This window comes from Nicotiana tomentosiformis, chromosome 10 (genome assembly GCF_000390325.3).
Source record: "Nicotiana tomentosiformis chromosome 10, ASM39032v3, whole genome shotgun sequence".
Lineage (NCBI taxonomy): Eukaryota > Viridiplantae > Streptophyta > Magnoliopsida > Solanales > Solanaceae > Nicotiana > Nicotiana tomentosiformis.
The window spans coordinates 60778948-60804278 of NC_090821.1; the positions used below are offsets into that span (position 1 = coordinate 60778948).

General features: G+C 35.9%; 3 pseudogenes; 1 reads left to right on the forward strand and 2 right to left on the reverse strand.

Annotated features, from left to right (window-relative positions):
* Positions 1-553: 553 nt before the first annotated feature.
* LOC104114508 (putative late blight resistance protein homolog R1B-23) lies at positions 554-5099 on the forward strand (annotated as a pseudogene).
* A 1772-nt stretch (positions 5100-6871) lies between these two features.
* LOC104098694 (probable beta-1,4-xylosyltransferase IRX10L) overlaps positions 6872-25331 on the reverse strand; it is a 71013-nt pseudogene continuing 52553 nt past the window's right edge.
* Positions 7001-14769, reverse strand: LOC104114509 (probable beta-1,4-xylosyltransferase IRX10L; annotated as a pseudogene).

Sequence of the window (25331 nt, forward strand, 5' to 3'; positions counted from 1 at the left end):
ACTGGGGAAAGACAAACTGATCCAACTCGAACACTATCTTTACATAAAATGAAAAAAAGGTTAAAACATAATAAAAAATATCTTAATTTTATCATCCGGTATACTTTGTGGTGTGAATTGTGGCAATTCATAACCTTATTGTTAGCAAATGTCAAATGATCGTATATTTATCTTTGACCTTAACGAGTTTCAGCATGGACTTTAACCAAAGTATATAAGCGAGTAATTTTAAACCATAGTTAAATCACACATGTAACTTTAGATAATTTTCTAAAATATTTTGGCACGTAAATTCACCTAATCCACGCCAAAACTTAGTTAAGCTCAAGAAATAAATACAAAACGAGTTACTAACAGCTAAAAGAATATACAGTATTTGGCCGTCTCTAGAAAAAGAAATTGCTTCATATGTTTTGGTCCTCCAAGTCAATAAGTCAACTGCAGCCCTCCCCCCCCCCCCCCAATCCAGGTCCTCCTAGTCAATAAGAAACAGTACTAGATTTGTTGTTGTTGGTCTCTATAACTTGGAAAAGTCAAAAAACTTGTCATTAATTAGCTGATAAAATAATGAAGGAACAGTGGAGACCATCTTGATTTTGGTAGTTGTTTCTGTCAGAATGAATACGTCAAATTTGAAGTAACTACATGTGGAGTAGTTACATGACAGATTAAAACCATTAGTTACAGCTTACACAATTTTCTAAACAATCCAGAAGAGAAGAGAAGAAAGAAACCTCTGAAGACGTACTGTTAGTGTTCGTTATGAGAGGTTTAATCAAGCATATGATCTACAAGCTCTGCTGTGGTAATTCGTTCGACTCATCCACATCAACGTCTTCGGACATACCTAATCCCCTTGAAACGCTGCAGTGTATTGAACAGAAATGGAGTTCCTATGCTCATATTCCTACAACTCTGAAACGGATTGCAGAGGAATGTCGTTCACTCTATATGGTTTTGGACGGATATCATTTTTCAGAGGGATCTTGTTCCTTTGACACACTGACACTGCACAGGATTGAAGAGGATTGGGGCTCATTCCTTGAGTTCTCATACGAGTATCTGTCAAAGTTATCTCATCTACGTGAAACTCTGAAGCAGACTGAGAATGAATGCAGCTCATTCCATATTGTATTTCTTTCAGAGGAATCTGATTCCCTTGACACTCTGCAGCACAAGATACGTCGTCTCCAAGACAATCTTTGGCAAACTGTAGTGGAATGCAGTTCTTTACTTATATTTTCCGAGAAATATCTGTCTTCAGAGGAATCTCTCCCCATTGAAACTCTGCAGAGGATCAAAGATGAATGTGATTCTTTCGGAGTAGATCTGTTTGAAGTTGATAAATTTAAGTTCCTCGAAAGGGATTTCAAGTTCCTTAAAAGGGATTTCAAGTTCCTTAAAAGGGATTTCAAGTTGTTGGATATCATTCTCAACTTGCAGATCTTCACAGGTGAACCAGATCTCATAAGAAAAGTCCAAGCTCTGTTTCAAGGTGCTGCAGCTGGTCTCATCCAGATCTACAGAAGACAAGGGATCCACCAATTTTATCGCAGTGTCTCAGGCTTGCAAAAAGAGTTTTGGCAGACTAAGTTGGAAATCAGAGCTAAATACTCCTTCCCGGAAATATCATTTCAACTTTTAGCCAACAATGATGGTACTTTTACTCCAAATTCTGTAATGGAATTCATTGATACCGTGATAGAGAATCTCACTGATCTACTGAAACTTGATGATCCAAGTTCACCCCTTCATGTTGAGGGACTCATGGATCAAGTTGAAAAGGTTTTGAAGGAGTTGAAGTTCCTTTTTAGTTTTGTCTCCTTTGTTTCAGACAGATGCGTAGAGCCTGAGGTCCAGCATACTTTCTTCACTCATGTTTTAGAAGTGGCCTGGCACACAATAATGGTTACGTGGTTGTATCTTCCAAACCATGCAGACGGATACCCAGATGAAGAATATCTTTTGTTTTCTAATCTCCTAGGAAGCACGGAACAGATATATCGAGACTCTGCTGCAGATGAGGGTTATCCTTTGTTTTCTGATCTACTGCGATGCAAAATTCAGCCTATTGAGCCAAGCATCTCCAAGATCTATATTGATGTCCTGAAAGCTATAAAGTTACAGCAGTCACAATGGTATCCCGTTATCCAAATTAAGTATGTGGTAGACTGTGAAGTTGGATTTGTGAGACTCTCCTACACAATTTGGAAGAGTTACCATTCATTTTAAGTGGACTAGAAATAAAGGAGATGCTCAACTTCTTGCGTGCCCATCTACTAATACAGGTCTCTAAATTTTGTCTTCAAGATATAGACTCTGTGATTGTTGATGCAGGAATTCTTGTTTACTCATTAAACAAAAAGGAGAAGGGTGATCTTGATTTCCGAGCCAAAATTCAGAATCTGCAAGCAATGATCTATCTCATCACAAGAAAGACATTTCTCCTTCAGTCCAACTTGCCTAGAATTGACGGAGTGGGCTCTGCTGATTTCATTTTAGACAAACGGGAGAAGTTTCTAACCCTCTATTCAAATTCAGTCGATTCTGTCAAGAGACAACTTCAGACAATTCAGAAAGAACTCAAGTGCTTGCAAGTTGTTGTAGAAACACAAGACGGACTTCAACATTTTGTTACACATACAAATGTTTTGGTGTATGAGGTAGAATATGTATTTGATGCTTGTAAGAAAAAAGATGTTCCTGATTGGTGTCTTTTTCTCTGGATCTTGAACATTGGAGAGGATATTAGAGTGCTCATGGCAGAGGCAGCAGAGGTTCAAGAAAATACTGCTTTTGACTTGGTATTGCATAACATCACAGATGCTGCCCCTACACATACTTCTTCACGATTTGCCAGCAATCCAAGCACGAATGAAGAGATGGTTGGCTTCAAGGATGTGATGAACGAACTAAGAGGCAAACTAATCAAAGGATCTGTAAATCTTGATGTCATTTCAATTGTTGGAATGCCTGGATTAGGCAAGACAACTCTGGCAAACAAATTATATGTTGATGAGTTAGTTGCCCGTTATTTTGATTTCCGTGCTCACTGCTGTGTCTCTCAAGAATATAAACGGAAGGACTTGTTACTAGCCCTTCTACGTGGTGTTACTGATGATACAGCTAAACTTGATAGAAAGGCTGAAAATGAATTGGCAGACAGGCTTCAGAAACTTTTAAAGCGCAAGAGATACCTTGTCCTCATTGATGATGTCTGGGAAAGGAGTGCATGGGATGATTTACAGGCATGCTTCCCTGAAAATAACAATGGAAGTAGAATTATTCTAACAACTCGGCATTATGAAGTTGCATCTTATGCTAAACACGTTAGTGATCCCCATAAGCTTCGATTTTTCAGTATTGATGAAAGTTGGACCTTATTACAGAATAAGGTGTTCAACAAAGAAAGATGTCCCAAGGACTTAAAGGTTGTCGGCAAAAGCATAGCACAAAAGTGTGGAGGGCTTCCTCTTTCAATGGTTCTGGTAGCAGGTATCCTCACAGGAATGGAGAAGAAAAAACATAGCTGGGAGCAAGTATCAACAAACTTAGGTCCAAATATTCAGGCTCAATCGGAGGGCACACTAAATCTGAGTTATCAGAATCTACCACATTATTTGAAACCGTGTTTTTTATATATGGGAGTATTTCCAGAGGACAGAGAGATTCGAGTCTCAAAATTAACATGGTTGTGGATAGCGGAGGGTTTGATTAACACGCACACGGAGAAGCTTTCTGAGGATATAGCAAAATTTTACTTGGAAAATCTTATTGGGAGAAACCTAGTGATGGTTGCTAAAAAGAGCTCTGATGGAAGGATCAAGACATGTCGCATTCATGACCTGGTGCTTGAATTTTGCAGGAAGAAAGCAAAGTTGGAGAACTTTTTAGAAAGGATAAGGTAATAAAAACATTAATTAATTTTATCTTTTCAATCTATAAGGCTTCTTCTAATTATACCTATTTCTCCATTAACAGGGACAGAGATTCACATCCTTCTCAATTTTTCCTTCCAATGTGCAATGCTTCACGCCGCTTATACCTTTATTCTCAAAGTGAAAATCTTCCAAAATGGTGTTTGTTTTTCTCCCATGTGAAATCTTTTCAGTTCAGAGAGGCTAGAAATATTGCATGCTCTTCAATAGACTCTGTTTCAAACACTTTTAAAAGGTTCAAGTTTCTAAGGGTATTAGACTTTGAATTCACCATGATTGATTCTATCCCACAAGAATTAACCCTTTTGAAGTATCTTGCTTTTCGAACCGCAGAGGATGCATTATCACTCCCGGTCAATCTTCGATACCTTGAAACATTGATAGTTCAAGGAATTGGAGGACGAGTATCAGTACCAGATACCATTTGGGAGAGTGTTAAGTTGCGACATCTACACATATACCAGAAAGCATCTTTCACTTTAGGTGGTGCAAATGAATTAGAAAGCCCCTCGAAAATGGATGATTTGCAATCTTTTTCTTCGGTATATTTTTCTAGTGTGGACAATGCTAATAAGATCTTGGCAATGACACCAAATCTTCAAAAGCTGAGATGTAATGTTTTGAAATTTGATGGCTCGTTTCCTACCTTTAACAATCTTACAAAGCTTGAAATGCTCAAGATTTCTTCCGGTACTAGATGGGCTTGGATCAATCAGTTAAAGTTTCCGTCAAGCTTGAAGAAGTTGACACTATCCGATCTTCACATACATCTTACTGAAGTTGCAACTCTTCCAAAACTCGAAGTACTCAAACTGTTAGGAGTTTCCATTAGTTCCAATGTATGGGAAGTGAATGACGAGAAATTCCCTCAACTCAAATTCTTGAAACTAGAAAATCCTTCTTTTTCGGGATGGAATGCTTCAGATGATACCTTTCCACGCCTTGAACACTTGGTACTGAAAAGATGTCGGCATCTTCAGGTGATTGCTTCTTGTTTTGAGGATACCACCTCTTTGAAATCAGTTGAGATAATATCATGCAATGAATCACTTGCCAAGTCAGTCATGGCCGTCAGGGAAATATGTATTGAAAATTCGGGAACTTCTGGTTTCGAGGTCTTCATCCACAAGCAGCAAAAAAATAGGGTACGTTGTTGATCCAGTGCAACAGTAGCTTATTGAGTATTCGTTTTGACGCCCTGTTTGAGCTTTAAACTTCTTCTGTTACACTAACTTACTTCTCATTATGAAATGGTAAAACGATCATTCAAATTAGGGAAAATGGCCAAATATACCCATTTATTTTCATATATTGTCTACATTTAACCTCCGTTTTACTATCGGACCAAATTTACCCCTACCGTAATACTATCGGGCCAAATTTACCCCTACAATCAGCAAACTTTAAAAAATACCCCTTGATCTGTTAAATAATCTAAAATCTCCCAAATTTCTTTTATTTTTAAATTACTTGTTGTTCTTCTTGGTCCACTATTTTTAAAAATTACTATTTATGTGAATGTTAAAAGTTACTAGACTATACGACTTATTCATAATTTTTTTAATTACCAATGCACCAATTTCTCTTTTTGTAATAAATAAAATTGATTTAAAATTTTATTTATTTTTCAATCATATACATACCGTAAAATTTAGTGGGTCTATTTATTGTGTATTATATGCAGCTGATCATCATGTATGTATATGTATATTCAAATATATTTTGTCATTGCCTGGTTAGTACATAGTTCAATCGACTAACTTAAGAGTGCACAATGTGTAGGCTTTTAATTAAAGTAAAGTTGAATTAGACAATGTAAAGTCTCCGAGAAACTTCAACTTCAATCACTAATACTTGCAAAGTCTCTATACATTTGGTGCAACGAATTCATTAAAATTGGGATGTTGTAAATACTTTTAGAATTTAGAAAAGCTACATAATTTAGATTTTTCAATTTACTATACTTTATTTATTCGGTTGTATTATTTAATATTTTTTTCTCTTATTTTTTTTTCTCTAATTCAGAAAGCAGGTAAATACCAATTATTTCAAAAAGTGGACCAAGAAGAACAACAAGTGATTTAAATAAAAGAAATTTGGAAGATTAATTTTGGATTACTTAACAGATCAAGAGGTATTTTTTAAAGTTTGCTGATTGTAGGGGTAAATTTGATCCGATAGTATAACGGTAGGGATAAATTTGGCCCGATAGTATAACGGAGGTTAAATGTAGACCATATATGAAAGTTGAGGAGTATATTTGGCTCTTTTCCCTTCAAATTACGATGATAAAATGCTTTCAGCTCAACCAGTCAAAGGTGGACTAAATCTAAGAGTCCTTTTGTTAAATCTAAAATTTAGGAAGCCCACATTGCTAATAACTATTCTCTGCTCAGTCATGAGAGAGTACTGATGGTTGGACGCTGAAATGCTAATTTTCCGTCTTTATAATCCACTCCGTCAGGACTACTGAGTGAATGTTATTGCAGTAGATAAAAAATAAGCAACTTTATTGAAATAGTATCAGTTGGCCATCAAGTTAAGTTGTTTTTGAATGATCATATTTTCGTTTAAACCACAACTTACGATGTCGCGCCCAACTAATTTTACAGATTGATAAAGTATCAGTTGTCAAAACTAAAATTTACGGCTTTCTTTACTTTTTATGGATTGAGATTGCTTGAATGATCAATAGATATTATAAAAGCATGGTGTCAATTTTTTATTTATCGTTCATTAATAGTTTTGTTATTTCCTCTTTATCGTGTTGTGGTTAGTTTTGAGTTTTTTCCGTCTCGGCTATTCTAACAAAATGAATAAGACATTAGGTTGGTCTAAACTTACATCTGAAAAGATACCAAATTACTATTCTTCCTTCGTTTTACATTTTTAGATGGGCATACGGATTCCCAGGTCTATTCAGTAATGTCAAGTTCTCTCACCATCCTACAGTACAGAACCAATCCTAATTGAATATGAAGAAGAATTAATCTTTCAGATCAAATCTGTCCTAATATAGATAGATTAGTCTATGATAGGTAAAACGGTTAGGTCTCAGAATGTGGATATGATAACTGGTGGATCTCTCACATAATATAAATTTGCACTTGTGATGAAATTCATCACCTCTGATACAGAATAAAAGCTGAGACTAAGGAATGAAAGCAATCACCTATCCATAAGCAGCTCGATCCTACCAAGGTTTTAGATCACCCAACTGGACCAGCAGTCCAGTTTAAGAAGATGTTGTCGCCGTATATTGTCTTGTGATGAGGTAATTTACGAGCAAGTTCATTCAAAATTTGGTGGAAAGCATCACCTGGTTGAGCAGGTTGTAGAAATAACATTGCCTTCTTCATTGCAGGATTGGCAAGCAATCTCTGCTTCCTCAATATTTCTTGTGGTTGAATAGAAGTGAGAATGTTATCCAAATATGGAACAGCCTTCTCTGCTACAAACAATCCGATATCTTCCCATGGAATTGCATCAGCAAATGGTAACACAATGTCATCTGCTATTATAACGGGTATGCATCCGAATATAACTGCTTCAACCAATCTTGGACTCCACGGAGCCCATCCGAGAGGGCACAAGCAGAAGATAGCTCGTTGCATGTGTTCGTAGTATGTAGTTGGATGATCTGTAGAAATATCAAAGAGAGGATTTGTAAGAAAAATAGTAGATAATATTGACCAAGAGTAGAAATAACTTATCGAATAAATATTGTGTCGTGGCAAGCCACTGCCTTGAAAGCGATTTCGGTCCGACTGGATGCAAATCGTTAAGACCGGTCGCTTCCCAAGGTTCCACAGTACTTCCAAACACGTGCACTCGTGGCTGGAAATTTGGAGTTTGCAAAAAAGAATTGCCTAGGAAAAATAGGAAGAAGAATAGTCTTTTGAGAGGATGAGAGAATAATGTTTTTGGTTGGTGTTTTAGCTCGCAAATGATGATGTTTATATAGGCAAATCATTTACGTTTTCTTCCATCAGAAAATCGTAAGAGGCCAAATGTGAGTTAATGTTATGTAACATTTATTTTGGTTTAATGACAAAATTGTCATAAAGACAGTAACTTCAAACCTTCATATGAACCATTTATGAAGTAGTATCTTCATTCTCCCACTCTGCATATACATAAAATCTAGAAATGTTACAACAAATTAATAGTGGAGAGGTATGACAATTAACCACGGATTAATTATAGATTAGAAGTGTTCTTTGTTCTTTGCACTATCAAATTAGAGTAACGCCTAAAGAGGAATAATACCAATAATTCTCCACTAATGCAAAGATAAAGAATAAGAATAATTCGTGGGCAAAAGGAAGGAACATGTACTTAAGTGTCTATATCTTTTGATTTGAATTGACACGTAGTGAAATAAGGCAACAATTAATATCCATGAAGTGAAGTACTCTTGAACTGAATGGACATGAGTTGAGACCCTCAATACACATACTATATCCTTAATTTTATGCAAACTCCGCGATACTAATAAAGTGCTTTTATGGTCATGCACACACCTTGGGTCTTATGAGTGCTCTAGAAAAACATCACAAGTCTTTCATAAAAGGCGACCGCACCTTTACACTCATGTAGATGATTCCATCAAGTCTATCAACATATAGACCACCTTAAGGCTATGAAATCATTTAGAGCAAAATAGGCTCAATCTTATAAAGCACCACCACACGTCATAGGGATAAGAAATATAGTACATATTGAAGTCTCATATGGCTTCGTTTGACCACGAACGGGTATTCACTATACTTCCTCAATCCATGGGCTTTATCCCCATCCCCCTCGACGTTTCAAGGATAACTCACTTTGCCAAACCCTTGGTTAAAGGATCCGCCAAATTTCTTTCGGACCTTACATATACCAAGGAAATAACACTATATTTTAATAATTGTTTCACCGCATCATGTCCAGTGCAAATATGTCTTCTTTTCCCATTGTACACACTATTCTTGGCAATTCCAATTGCCACTTGTGAGTCACAATGTAAAGACACTGGTGAAGTTTGTCTTCCCCACAAAAGCATGTCTGCCAATAAGTTTCTCAATCATTCAGCTTCTTGCCCTGCTAATTCAAGAGCAATAAACTCAGATTCCATGGTCGAACGTGCTATACAAGTCTGTTTTGAAGACTTCCACGAAATAGCACCTGCACCAAAAGTAAACACGTAGCCACTAGTGGAGCTAACTTCATCATTGTCAGTAACCCAATTTGCATCACAAAATCCTTCTAAAGCAACAAGAAAATTATTAAAATGCAAACACCAATCCATAGTACCTCTCAAATACCTTAGCAAGCGATGAAGAGCATTCCAGTGTTCACTACTGGGGTTGTGAGTATATCTACTTAATCTACTAACAGCATAAGCAATATCAGGCCATGTATAATTCATGAGAAACATTACACTACCAATTATCTTAGCATATTCAGTTTGAGAAACACTAGATTCTTTATTCTTTCTCAAGTGTATGCTAGGATCATAAGGATTTCTCACATGAGCTACATCAAAACAATCAAACCTTTTCAACATTTTCTCAATATAATGAGACTGAGACAATGAAAAACCATTAGCAGTTCTTTTGATTTTAATTCCTAAAATTACATCTGCTTCTCCAAGATCTTTCATTTCAAATTTAGAAGACAACAAATTCTTAGGCTCATTTACAATATTCACATTAGGACCAAAGATTAACATGTCATCCACATACAGACATATAATCACACAATCTGATCCTACCATCTTAGAATAAACACAAGTATCAGATGCATTAACAACAAACCCATTATCTACTAGTGTGCTATTAAACTTTTCATACCATTGCTTAGGTGTTTGTTTAAGACCATATAGAGACTTTCTCAATTTTCATACTTTATTCTCGTGTCCTTGGATCACAAAACCCTCATGTTGAGTCATATAGATCTCTTCTTCTAAATCACCATTTAGAAAAAGCCGTTTTAACATCCATTTGATGTATCACTAAATTATGAATATCGGCTAAGGAAACAAGAGTTCTAATAGTTGCTATTTTAGTTACGGGAGAATAAGTATCAAAGTAGTCAACGCCTTTCTTTTGGTTAAAACCCCTAATAACAAGTCTAGCCTTATATTTCTCAATTGTACCATCAGGTCTCAATTTCTTCTTAAATATCTACTTGCTACTTATGGGTTTACAACCTTTAGGAAAATCAGACAAGTCCAAGTGTGATTAAAAACTATAGAGTCTGATTCACTTTTAATGGCCTATTTCCAAAAATTAGCATCTATTGACCTCATTGCTTCATCATAAGTCTTAGGGTCTTCTTCTATTAAATAGGTAGACACAAATTCATAATTCAAAAGATCAAGCTCAATATTTTCAGTCAAGAAAGTAGTGATAAAGTCAGGACCAAAGTTAGCTTCAATTCTACGTCTCTTACTCCTTCTAAATTCATTTTCATGATCATTAGCAGTAATACTAGAAGACGCCACAATATGAGAATTAACAGATATAAATGTAAAAGTATTATTAGGCACATCAGTGGGAACATTATATCTCAATGGAAAAACATGCTCAAAAAATTCTGCATATCTAGATTCGCAAATAGAATGATCATTCAAAGATAGAAATCTATATGCAGCACTGTTTTGAGCATAACCAATAAAAGCGGCATCAAAAGTTTTAGGTCCTACAGTTACTTGTTTAAATTCATGTAGACCAACTTTAGCCAAACACCCCCACACTTTTAGAAATTTCAAGTTAGGGGCAAATTCTTTCCATAACTCATAAGGAGTTTTATCTAACTTCTTATGAGGAACTCTATTAAGAACATAACATGCAGATAAGACAGTTTCCCCCACATCTTGTAAGATAAACCTGAACTCAAAAGCATAGAATTCATCATTTCTTTGAGGGTTTGATTTTTTCGTTCAGTTACACCATTTTGTTGGGGAGTATAGGGAGCACTAACCTCATGTATAATACCATTTTTCTCACAAAAAGCTTCTACAATATTAGTACTATATTCATCACCCCTATCAGACCTAAGTCTCTTGATTTTCCTGTCTAATTGATTTTCTGCTTCTACTTTGTATTTTAAAAATATGTTTTCAGCCTCATCCTTAGACTTAAGAAGATATACCTTAGTGTATCTCGAAAAGTCATCTACAAAAGTGATGCAGTATTTCTTCACACCACCCTTACTAACGGTGTTCTTAAAATCAGCTAAGTCTGAATGCACTAGTTCAAATAATTCGGTCTTTCTACTAGTTACATTTTTAAAAGGCTTTTTGGAATATTTTGCTTTTATACAAATAGGACACTTAGAAAAATTATCAACATTAATCGCAGGAATTAATTCCATTTTTCTAAGTCTTTTTATAGAAGCAATATTAATATGACCTAGCCTACCATGCCACAAATCAATAGACTCAGCTATATAAGCAGAATTAGAAGTACTTGCATTACTAGTAATCTCTTGAACAATGTTCAGTATAAATAAACCTCCATTGAGGTAACCCTTCCCAACAAAGTCTCCTCCACGAGAAATAACAATTTTATTAGATTCAAAAATAAGTTTAAGGCCTGCTTTGTTGAGAAGTGCACTAGAAACTAAGTTTCTACGAATGGAGGGAACGTACAGAACATTGTTCAAGGCTAAAGTTTTTCCAGAAGTTAACTTAAGAAGAACTTTCCTTTACCCATAACTCATGCGGTAGTGGAGTTACCCATGTAAACACACTCGCCATCAGTAGACTCCTCAAAGTCATGGAACAATTTCTTGTTGGTGCAGAGGTGCCTTGAAGCGCATGTGTCTAGTATCCAATCGGTCTTGTTAGCCACTATATTTGCCTCAACGACCACAACAACAATCACATCACCACTTTCAGTAAGGTTAGCTTGGGGTGGAGTTTTCCCTCCCTGCTTCAAGCTTTGTCCTTGTCTTTGGTTACACTAGAAAGCCTTGTGACCGGTTTTTTCACATACATAGTAAGGTCCTTTAGACTTTTGGATTTGGCCCTCTGGTTTGTTGAAGTAATTCTGCTTCTTTACATATCCTTTCTTCTGGCCTTTCTTCTGTTTACCTTTAAGCCTATCTTTCACAAAAGTACTAGCAGATTCCACAAGGTTAGCTTTAGAAGAATTGAGAGAGAGAAATTTTATCTTATCCTTAAGTCGTTCTGCCTCCTCATCTTTGAGACGGTTTGCTTCCTCAGTCCTCATGTGACTGATCAATTCTTTAAGAGTTAAGTTTTTCTTCTTGTGTTTCAGTTGATTCATGTAATCACTCCAAGAAGGTGAAAAATTTCAAGCAGAACATTAGCTTGAAGAATCTCACACATCTCCATGCATTCGTTCAGAACATCAGCAGTCAAATTCTCATACTCGTGAACCTGCTCCATGATTGGCTTATCATCAACCATCTGAAACTTGATCCACTTTTCAACTACATACTTTTTTTTCCCCGCATCATCCGTACCATATTTCTTCTCCAAACTATCCCATATAACTTTAGTAGATTTATAATTTATAAATAAATCAAAGAGAGTATTAGTCATATGGTTAAGCAGATACCCTCGAACAGTTTTATTATCCTTTTCAAAATTCTTTTTAGCAGCATCAGCAGCAACAACAGTAGCAGGAGGTTCGTTAAACAAAACGTAATCCACTTCTAATTGTTCAAAGAAAATTAGAAGTTTCTAGGACCAACGCTTATAATTGTTGCCATCTAAAGGCTCAAGCTTTGACAGATCAGGAAGTGTTTTGTTCAAAGTGGTAGCCATTAGTCAATATTATATACGAAATCACTTTCAAATTGTAAGAAAAATAGTAGATAATATTGACCAAGAATAGAAATAACTTATCGAATAAATACTATATCGTGGCAAGCCACTGCCTTGAAAGCGATTTCGGTCCGACTGGGTACAAATCGTTAAGACCGGTCGCTCCCAAGGTTCCACAGTACTTTCAAACACGTGCACTCGTGGCTGAAAGTTTGGAGTTTGCAAAAAGGAATTGCCCAGGAAAAATAGGAAGAAGAATAGTCTTTTGAGAGGATGAGAGAATAATGTTTTTAGTTGGTGTTTTAGCTCACAAATGATGATGTTTATATAGGCAAATCATTTATGTTTTTTTCCATCAGAAATCGTAAGAGACCAAATGTGAGTTAATGTTATGTAACATTTATTTTGGTTTAATGACAAAATTATCATAAAGACAGTAACTTCAAACCTTCTGAAAAGTTGTATCTTTTCACAAACGAAGTCACAAAAGTTAAGAAACTGTCATATGAATGAACGTGAACCATTTATGAAGTAGTATCTTCATTCTCCCACTCTGCATATACATAAAATCTAGAAATGTTACAACAAATTAATGGTGGAGAGGTATGATAATTAACTACGAATTAATTGTGGATTAGAAGTGTTCTTTGTTCTTTGCATTATCAAATTAGAGTAACGCCTAAAGAGGAATAATACCAACAGGATTGTCCTTAAAGTTCTCCCAAACTGCTGCTCGAGCTCCTCTTGCGTAGTACTCGCCTTCAGGATCATTTCTATCGTCAAAAAACAAGCCTCAGAAATAAACAAAGATGGATCTTGGTGTATCAGGAGGGATCAAGTGGGATTGAATTTTGTGTGGAGGAGCATATGGAGGAATAGTTATCGATCCGTTCTTCAAACAAACATGATTTCGTTGCCCAAAAGTTTGAACCAAGGTAGCATGCTGCAGCAACGGAAGAATTCCTGTTTCAATAGCTTTCTCTTCTTGAAAGTGAAAACATGCACCAAAATCATGTGGTACAATAAAGAAGTGATCCGCGCCTTGTGTCCTATTCCAGTATGGCCAGGTAGAAGCAATAAGCTGAATCGCGCTTCTCATCATAAGAGGTGACTTGAAAGGTAAAGGATGACCATGTGGTGTCAAGTACTCACAAGTTGTGTAAACTGGAGTATAAAACCAATCCGCGTCCTCTGGATTAAGAGTTCGAACAGGACTGGATAACAGGAAACGATGCATATATATCTCGGCTGCAAACATGTAATTGAGGCATCGCGAATCTCTCTGAAGAGTTTTCTTGTTTTATTTGCTGGGAAGCTCATATACATAAACTTTTAACCTTCCTACTGGATTATCTTCCAAAACATCACCAGCACTTCCTGAAATTCTTTCAGTGTATTCAGGCAGGGTCAAAAAGAAAGCAAGATAAAGAAATCCAAGAAAGGTCCTGTTCTAATTTCTCATCTTCTATAGGATAGGGAACAAAATTGTAGCCTATAGCAGAAGCAATCAGAAAAAAGAATGAGACAAAAGAAGAAAAGATTAGTAACTTTAAAAGAATGTTGAGGAGTCAATATATAGTTGGAATGTGAACAGACAAGTTAGGAGGAATCAATAGTTGGAATCAACAGTTGGAGTGTCACTACACAAAGGTAGTAGGAATCAACAGTTGAAGTGTCATTAGACAGGGTAGTTAACCTTATTTAATGGAGCCATCTGACATTAATTTGTTAGTGTAAAATCTTTAGCTTAGGGCCTACCAACAAGAGAACAATGATAAACAAATATTGCAACTCAAGTCAACACCTGCAAGCTTGACAATAAACTTTCTTTAGTGTACCCTATTGTCCCTAAAGTCCCTTTCACTCTCTTATTATTGCTGACCACAGTAATTTGAGATTTTGTTTGGCATCCTATTTTTCCTAAAAACGATAAGGTTCTTAGTTAAAGACTTTATGTTTTTAGAAGATGTATGACAAAAAGAAGAAAAGATTAGTAACTTTGAAAGAATGTTGAGGAGTCAATATATAGTTGGAATGTGAATAGATGTATGACTTGTTACTTTAATTCTTCTTGTATTTCTGTTTTGACAAGTATTTATGGATTGCTAGTAGGGCCCTAGAACAGTACAGAGAAGCAGAGTCAAAATCGTGGGAGTTTAGCCCAAAATAAATATTGTCACATCATAATAAAAATATTTTTAAATTAATTTAGTCCAACAATTACAAATAAAAACACTATAAAGTCTATCCGTCGTTAAATTTGAAATATGTTTGGACAAATTAAGCAAATAGATTACAAGATTAAATTTGCTTTAGTTCTACCTCTGATCTCCGTTTAAACAATGGCCAAATGAGCTGTCTTCAGTTATTCCAGACATTTATCTAACTTTATCAAATACGTCTTGATCTATTAAATCCATGTGATATGACCAGATACAATTGTAGCATAAAGTCAACTGTCCTTGATAATTTGATATATATAATTATTGATAAAGAATTGTTAGGATCGGGAACCCGGATAGTACGGAATTTAGCCAAACAACGGTATAATGACAATAACAAAGACAATAAAAATTGATAATAACGGCAATTAAAGAAGATAAAGAAGACACAAATTTAACGTGGTTCGGTCAAGGTGACCTACGTCCACAAACGGAGAGAAGCAATTTTACTATACCAACAAGAGTACAAAATTAGAGTAAATACTCTAATTAATCCCAAATACCCCAAGAGAATAACCTCACAAGATCACTCCAAAGAAAGGGTTCACACAAGTGTTTTCCAACACCCACTCTCTTACAAAATACTCTATAATGAAATAAATGAGGAGAAAGAAAGACAAGAGTGAAAAGCTCTTGAATTGGTGTGTTTGCAAATGAGGAGAAACTCCTCTATTTATAGCAAGAAATCCTTGGCCTAATAATGGATATTATGTCATGGCAAATGTCATGATCCACAAATTTGTTATAATGGATATTATGTCATGGCAAATGTCATGAACCACAAATTTGTTATAATGGATATTATGTCATGAAAAATGTCATGAAAATTTGGCCATATTACAAATCTCCACCTTGGCCTAATTTCGGCTTATATATAGTAAATTTGCTCCACCTTTTTCGCAAAAATCCCAATGGGCAAAATTATTCTTCATAAATGCCAATCAAGTTCAGGCAAAGCTTGAACTTGGACACTGGAAGAGGTTTTGTGAACATGTCAGCAGGATTGTCTCTAGTGTTGATCTTCTGAACAGAGACTTTTCTTTCAGCAATGGTTTCTCGGATGAAATGATTCTTTATATCAATGTGCTTCGTCCTCTCATGATACATTTGATCTTTAGTCAAGTGAATGGCACTTTGACTATCACAGAAAATGATAATACTACTTTGGTGTAAACTGAGTTCCGCAAATAGACTCTTCAACCATAAAGCTTCTTTGATCGCCTCGGTCACTGCCATATATTCTGCTTCGGTAGTAGATAAAGCTACTACATGTTGTAATGTAGCTTTCCAACTAATAACGCAACCACCGATGCAAAATACATAGTCTGTCACCGATATTCTTTTGTCAAGATCACCTCCATAATCTGAGTCTACAAAACCAACCAAAGTGTTAGTATTTCTCCCAAACTCCAAACATGTGTTTGAAGTACCTCGCAAGTATCTGAGAATCCATTTCACAGCATGCCAATGTGTTTTACCAGGGAAAGCCATATACCGGCTTACCACGCTCACTGCTTGTGAAATGTCTGGACGTGTACAAACCATTGCATACATAATACTGCCGACTGTACTGGAATAAGTAACATGTGCCATGTACCTCTCTTCTTCCTCTGACTGCGGGGACTGAACAGCTGATAACTTAAAATGAGCAGCAAGAAGGGTACTAACTGGTTTAGCATCTTTCATGCCAAACTTCTCCAAGACTTTCTCCAAGTACTTCTTCTGAGTCAGAAATAGCCTGTTTGCTTTTCGATCTCTTTTGATCTCCATGCCAAGGATTTTCTTAGCTGCTCCCAAATCTTTCATCTCAAATTCACTTTTCAGCTGACTTTTCAAGTTGTGAATTTCTGTTAAATCCTTAGCAGCAATGAGCATGTCATCAATATATAATAATAGGTACACAAATGAACCATCATTTAACTTTCGAAAGTAAACACAACTATCATACATGCTCCTCGAATAACCATGACCCAACATAAAGGAATCAAACCTTTTATACCATTGTCTTGGAGACTGCTTTAATCCGTACAAGGATTTCTTCAACAAGCAAACATGATCTTCTTTTCCTTCAATTCAAATCCTTCGAGTTGATGCATGTATATTTGTTCCTCAAGTTCGCCATGTAAGAAAGATGTCTTAACATCAAGTTGTTCTAATTCCAAATCATACATGGCAACGAAAGCAAGCAAGACACGAATAGAGCTATGTTTAACAACATGTGAGAAAATATCATTAAAATCAACTTCTTGTACCTGACTATAGCCCTTTGTAACTAATCGTGCCTTATACCTCGCATCTTCAACCCCTGGAATGCCATCCTTTTTCTTGAAGACCCATTTGCAACCAACAATTCTTTTTCCTGATGGCGGCTTCACAAGAGACCAAGTACCATTCTTGTGGAGAGACTCAATTTCTTCATTCATTGCAATCAGCCACTTGGCTAAGTCAGCACCAGAAATTGCTTCTAAATATTTTGATAGTTCTCCAATTTCTTCAATTTTTTGTGCAACTGAAAAAGCAAATGCAACATAATCTCCAAACCTTAATGGTCGTTTACCTTCTCTTCTTGGTCTATATTTGGCTATAGAATACTCCTCTTCTTCTGGTTCAACTTCAGGAGTCTCAACTTCAGGAATTTCAGCTTTTGTCTCAACTTCAGGAGTTTCAACTGTATTTTGCTCCAAAGTTGATGAGCTTGGCTCAGAAGGAATGCCAATCTCAATCTCCACCTGATTCTGTGTACACTTTCCTTTATCTGTATCACAAGAACTAGAAGACTCTTTTCTAGAATGTAACATAGAGGATTCATCAAAGGTTACATCTCTGCTAATTATAAAATTGGTGCCATGGGATCAGGATACCATAGTCGGTATCCTTTCACCCCAGATGCATACCCAAGGAAAATGCACTTTTTAGCCCTTGGCTCTAATTTTCTATTATTTACATGCATATATGCAGGGCAACCAAATTTCTTTAAATCAGAATAATTAGCAGGAGTACCTGACCACACTTCCTCTGGAGTCTTAAAGTTCAAAGGTGCAGAAGGAGCTCGATTGACAATATAACAAGTTGTAGAGATAGCTTTTGCCCAAAAAGCGTTTGTCAACCCAACATTTGAAATCATGCAACGAGCCCTTTCCAAAAGAGTTCTATTCATACTTTCTGCCACACTATTTTGCTGAGGTGTCATTCTCACAGTACGATGTCGAGCAATTCCTTCATTCTTGCAAAATTCATTGAATTCATCATTACAAAATTCCAAGCCATTATCTGTTCTAAGCCGCTTAACCTGTTTTCCTGTTTGCTTCTCAATCAAAATTTTTCATTGTTTGAAATTTAAGAAAATATTACTTTTATTTTTCAGGAAATAAACCCAAACTTTCCTTGAATAATCATCAATGAAAGTTAACATATACCTGGTACCACCTTTTGATGGGGTACGTGAAGGACCCCAAAGATCTGGATGAATGTAATCCAAAATACCTTTTATTCTATGAATCGCTGGAGATTTGAAGCTAACTCTTTTCTGTTTCCCGAACACATAATGTTCACAGAACTCCATATTTCCGATACTTTGGCCACATAAGAGACCTCTTTTGCTGAGAATGGAAAAACCTTTTTCACTCATATGCCCCAATCGCACATGCCACAATTTAGTGATGTCAGAATCTGATTTATCTGATATTGAAACTGCAGCAGCACCTATAACAGTAGATCCCAAAAGAGTATACAACGTACCAGATCTGCGTGCTTTCATGATCACAAGAGCACCATGAGAAATTTTCAGAACTCCACCTTCACCTGTGTACTTACACCCAAGAGATTCTAGAGTGCCCAAAGAGATGAGATTTTTCTTCAAGTCAGGAACATATATAATATCGGTGAGAGTTCTCACCACACCATCGTGCATTTTGATTCGGACTGTACCTTTTCCAATAACTTTGCAGGCAACATTGTTGCCTATCAAGACAACTTCACCTCTAATAGATTCATATGTGGTAAATAAATCCCGACTGGGACACATATGATAAGAACAACCCGAATCTAAAATCCACTCATTGTTAGATTTGAAACTATTATTAGTTGCTAAAAAAATAGTTCCCTCAGTCTCATCAGCAGCTACAGTTGCTTCGACAGTGTCAGTATTTTTGTGCTCATTTTTCTTTTCTGTATGCTTTTATTTATTTTTCAATTTAAAGCATTCAGAAATAATGTGACCTTTCTTATGACAATATTTGCACATGACATTTCTGTATTTGGATTTTGACCTTGATTTAGGTTTCTCACTACTTTGAATCTTTCTTATTGGATCTATCTCTTATGAATAAGCCTTCCCCTTGGTTCCCACTAGTTTTCCCAGTAATATCTCTATCTATTTGTTCTTTTGATTTCAAAATAGATTTGATATCTTTATAAGAGATATTATCCTTTCCATAAAGCATAGTATCTCTTATATGTTTAAATGACCGGGGTAAGGAAACAAGCAATAACACAGCTTGATCCTCATACGAAAAGTGTAGAGTTTTTGCTTTAGGTAAAACCTGTTTTCTACTGTTCTTTTCATATATAAGGTTTTAAGCTTTTTCCATATGCCTTTGGCTGAGCTTTCTGCTGCAACTTCACGCAAAACCTCATTTGAAAGATTTAAAATAATACCTGCTTTTGCCTTTTTGTCTATGACGGCAAACTCATCGTCCGTCATTTTATTCGACATATTCTCCTTTCCTTGCAGTGCCAAATCTAAGCCATCCTGAATTAGGATAGCTTCCATCTTTAATTGCCACATTTCGAAGTTTGCACTTCGGTCAAAATTCTCAACATAAGACTTTGTTAGAGTCATTTTGGCTATTTAAACTAACCCGGTTAGATCTGGCTCTGATACCAATTTGTTAGGATCGGGAACCCGGGTAGTGCAGAATTTAGCCAAACAACGGTATAATGACAATAACAAAGACAATGGAAGTTGATAATAACGACAATTAATGAAGATAAAGAAGACACAAATTTAACGTGGTTTGGTCAAGGTGACCTACGTCCACAAGCGGAGAGAAGCAATTTTACTATACCAACAAGAGTACAAAAGAGAGTACAAAATTAGAGTAAATACTCTAATTAATTTCAAATACCCCAAGAGAATAACCTCACAAGATCACTCCAAAGAAAGGGTTCACACAAGTATTTTCCAACACTCACTCTCTTACAAAATACTCTATAATGAAATAAATGAGGAGAAAGAAAGACAAGAGTAAAGAGCTCTTGAATTTGTGTGTTTGCAAATGAGGAGAAACTCCTCTATTTATAGCAAGAAATCCTTGGCCTAATAATGGATATTATGTCATGGCAAATGTCATGAACCACAAATTTTTTATAATTGATATTATGTCATGGCAAATATCATGAAAATTTGGACATATTACAAGAACAATGGAGGAATAAATATGAGTAACTTATTTTTCCAGTGTTCCCTTAACTTCTGTGATTACTTGTTGTTGTTTTCTTCTTGGCTTTCTGATTGCAGTGCCTAGTGTATTTAATTTTATAGTTTTGCTTTAGTTTTTTAATTGTTATGCTTGTTGTTGCCCTTCCTTTTACCTATCTTAAGCCGAGGGTCTTCCGGAAATAACATCTCTGCTTTCTTGAAGGTAAGGGTAAGGTCTGCGTACACACTACCCTCCTAAGACCCCACTTGTTGGATTACACTAACCTCCCCATACCACACTTGTTGGATTATACTGAGTTTGTTGTTGTTGTTGTTGTTATTTTTACTCTTGTACGTGTAATTTTGTATCCATATTCAAAGACAATGGTATGAAGTATCAAGTGTGAAACTCCAGATAATGGTAATTTTGTGTCCATATATATCTTCTCGAATTCACTAATAAAATTCATCTGAAAAATTAAGCAGGGTGAAAATCCTCTACTACACAGTTTTGTGCTGTCTTTTGAATCTTAGAAGAGTCAATAGCATATTTTAGTTATAGTAATTCATTGAGGGTCACAATCAGGCTGGTCAAATTTGAAGCAACTAATAAAGTATGTGTGTAGCAGTAAGATGATTGTGTAGGATATCTATCGTGGGAAAAAGTTTAATCTTTTTCCATTTTTCTAAAACATCACTATTCAATTATACTAACATAGTTAAAATATCATAGAAAGTCACACAGATAATCTTCTCACCTCACACTTAAAATTGTGCATTGTTCCCAATGCACACCATAAATAATAAGAGGGTAAAAGAAACTTCATGGTAGGCCAAAATATTAGCATCTCATGGGGTACTCAGACTTCACCCAGGCATAGTCCTTCGTGCGGATACCTCACACTTAGTTCCAACCATCTGGTTTGATGTTGCATCCTTCCAATAGCTTTGCTTTCCATGCTCCTAGAAGATCAAAAACCGACACTACAAAAATAATATAATTTAAATATAAAAAAAATAAAAAAAAAATAAAATAAAACAGTAAAGCTGGATTGCCTCCCAACAAGCGCTTGATTTAACGTCATGGCACGATATGAATCAACTTTACCACTTTTCTCTCAACTTCGAACTTATGAATTGGACCCTAAGTTTTTCCTCAAGCTTATGATTATGCTCCTGGGGTGGTTGAACGAATCTAACTGGCCCAAGGAATAATGTAATACTCTGCACTTCTTGGCCTTTAGATGAGGTGTGTAATCCAGAATTTCTGGAAAGAAGAATTCCAGAATGTAGTAACCTTGTTCCTCATTCCTTGACTCCTCAAGTGGCTTGGATGACTCTATTTCTATATCATCATCCAAACACAATGTGGAAAAATACTTGGAGTGTGGAGCAATGCGCTCAACTACATGAACATTGGGACTGTCTACATTCTCAACACCAATGACACTAGAGTCAACTAAATATGTATCATCAACATTCTTTAGTTGACTCTAGTATCTCTTCTAAAAAATCGGCATCCTTAAATTCTAGTTTGATTGATTGTTAGTGTTCTACTCTAACCTCCTCCATTAGAACCTCAATTACGGTATCTAATTCATGTTCTTCTTGGCAACTATCCACAATATTAGCTTGTTGAGCATTAAATGTTTCAACTAGTTGACTCACTTGTGCCTCCAAGTGAATAGTAGCATCTTGCCTTTGTATGTGCAATTCTTTCTCATTATTTTGCTCCACAAGGCACCTTAGCACATCCCTGATCTCTTTCAGGTCATCATCCTTGGGTTCTTTGTTATTATTGACTTCACAAGAAAATGAAGAACCACCAAACTAAGGGGTTGGTGGAAGATAAGAAATATAAGCACAACTATGAACGTGACCATCTTGACCACCACACATATAACATACATTCCACACATAAGATCGAGTTGGTGCACATAACTCACTCTCGGTAATATTTTGATAATTTTGCCACAGGTGGCTTCCTCCACAATACACACAAGGAAGAACAGTAGAATTACCAACATCAAAACTCTCATAATTCCACGATGCCATATTTCTCAAATTAATAAGTAAAACAAAAATTAAAAACATCAAATACAATAAAATAAAAATAAAAGTTCAAACTTGAAATCTAGCAATATGTGCACATACAACGACACCGTTAATTCCCCGGCAACATCGCCAAAATTTGATCACGCCCATCTATACCTTATAAAAAGGACTAAGCGGTCGTTGCAAATATAATCCGGTTTACAAGTCTGGAGTCAAATCTCACTGAGAACTAATGCTTAGCTATAGTTGTTCAATATTGCTAAGAAACACAGGTCCAAATAATTTCGTAATTATAAAGATTATAATATTTATTTCTAACTAATTAACTAATAACTATTACAAAACAGTAAAATTATCAACTAACAAGGATGAAATTTGAGACAAGGCTAAGGAGGTCTAGGGTTATGATTTCTCCAATTGTCGGAATCTTTCCCGCTACGTTTTCTATAATTTCGCCTAAGTATTCTCTACCGATCGTGAGTACTTTGGGTATCGTAGCTCTCTCTCGAGCAACTACCATAATTTACTAGACGTATTCTCTCGAACTATGCTAGCTGGCACTAATTCACTACTCTCTACGATCGCACTAAGGTTTTATTATCTCTAATCCCACTTTTAAACCCTCCGTATTGACCTCTCACATACGTTAGGAGTGATGTTGTTCAACAACTACCTAAATGCGTACTCTCTCTCTCTCGAGCAATATACACACTAAATAGGCACAATTAATTGATGGCCATTCAATCAACAATAATAAACACGTAGTTGAACAAGTAGAGAAATCCAACGGCTCAATTATTAAAACATAACAAGAGTTTATCCTACAAAAGGTTCTATCAAAACTCTAGATACCAAATTAGCTATTCATAATAGTATGCAAAACTACAATACTAGAATTCATAATCAATAATGAAAATAGGAAGAAGGAAGTGAAAGACTCGTAGAAGAATTTGCCGCCTTGCTCCTAGAGTGTTCTTGCCTCCTTAGGCCGAATCCCCTCTCAAAAACGTCCTCCTTGGTTGAGTCTTCCCCTCAAAACGTCTCTCTCCTCTTCAGACATGTTTAGGGAATATTTATAGGCTAGGGCTGAAGTCCTAGAGTCCAAATCCGGGTAGAAGTCTTTTAACCCGCGACTTTTAATTACCTCGTTATAAATCTCGCGAAGCCTGGTTTATAGCGCGGTCAAGCTGGCTATAGACCTCGCGAAGCCTGGTCTATAGCACGGTCAACCTGGCTATAGACCTCGCGAAGCCTAGTCTATAGCGCGGTCAACCTGGCTATATACCTCGCGAAGGCTGGTCTGTAGCACGGTTTGGGTACTTGTTATTCTTGTGCTCTTTTCTTGCATTTTCGTCCTCTTTTTGTGCAACCTTCACTCGTCTTTGTCTTTCGATGCTTCTACATATAAAATAACATAATTTAGCTCAAACGTCGCACAATTAATCACTAAACTAACAACATGTAAGACCAGTAATATACTAAAAGTATAGCATTTTGGCCTAACATCAGAAAATTTACATAAATTTTCAGAATGATCTAAAGAGTCAATGAGGAAGGACTGCGCTTGGGAAATGAAATAAAGTACCAAGACACAGTAAAATAATTAATCTTCAATTGAATGCAGAATTGTATGGCTTTAAGAATGGGACTATAAACCACTTATAAAAATTTCACTTGAATTTCTTTTGTAGATAAAGGAACAGGGTTGGATGAAGGGATTGATAATGGCAACGAAAATAATATGCAGGTTGAGGAGGACATGAAAGAGACTGAACCCTATGCGGTGCCCACTATTGGAGATTCTATTTGAACTATGACATGTTTCGAGACAATGCCACTGGCCGCTGTAGGTACCGCCCATACTTTATGCTCTCAGATAGTGCATTAGAATCTGAATTAATGAGTAATTTATTTTACACTATGTATAGTGTTGTGGCTTGGTAAATATTTCTGATAATCAGCTGATTACGTGCAGAATTTAAAGTTATATGGTGGACCATGGAAGGTTTTTTGGATATTCTAGCTAGGTTAAATGCATAAAGGTTTCATTTGCTAAGCATTTAATAGTGATAGTTGTGTTAGCTACTAAAACGTATTGTAGACATTTGCATTTAATGAGGCAGAACCTCACTTGGTGAGTGGAAGATACTTGCTATTCTAATAATTTTAATTTCTTGAAAGTACTCTTAACTCGTTGTGCAATTGATTTCCAAGTGAAGTACCTATCAAATTCAGAAGGGTTAAATGGAAGGAAACCTTAATTAGTTAGCAGTTAATATTTAGATCTATTAGTTTTTGTTTTTTATTCAACATGTGATTATGTCTTCTTTTGAGCCAAGTAGTTGCTACTTCATTTGGAGAGATGACCTTTTTTGATTTTGGATATGCTTGGTTCCCATTCTACTATAAGAGTGTTCAACTTGATGTATGTTGTAGAAATATTTAGGCTAAATGGATGCATGATCAACCTTTTGTATTTCCTTTACCTCACAGAATATTGATTCTTGATTTGCAAGGTGGATTGGAATACTTTGTTGATAAAATCAATTTGGACATACGGGTTTTACTCCTTAAAAACATTAGTTTCTTTAAATCCTTGTGTATATTCCTTGCCAAGTGAGTACTGAATTTCTTGAAAGAATGGTCTTTAGTTGAATTTCTTGTATTTTCTTCTTTCGTGTATTATTATTTATTTGGTATATACAACGCATGTGCCGAAAAATTAATAATAGATAATTATATACATATTACACATGAATTATACGTATATTATATATCTATCGACTATTTTTCATTTCCGCTTTACCGATCAAAGTTGGAACGAAAAGCCGTGTCCTTTTGTCAATCCAACTAGGAAACCTACATTGCTGATAGCTGTTCTCGACTAATATCGGAGCACAGATAAATAGTACTTAATA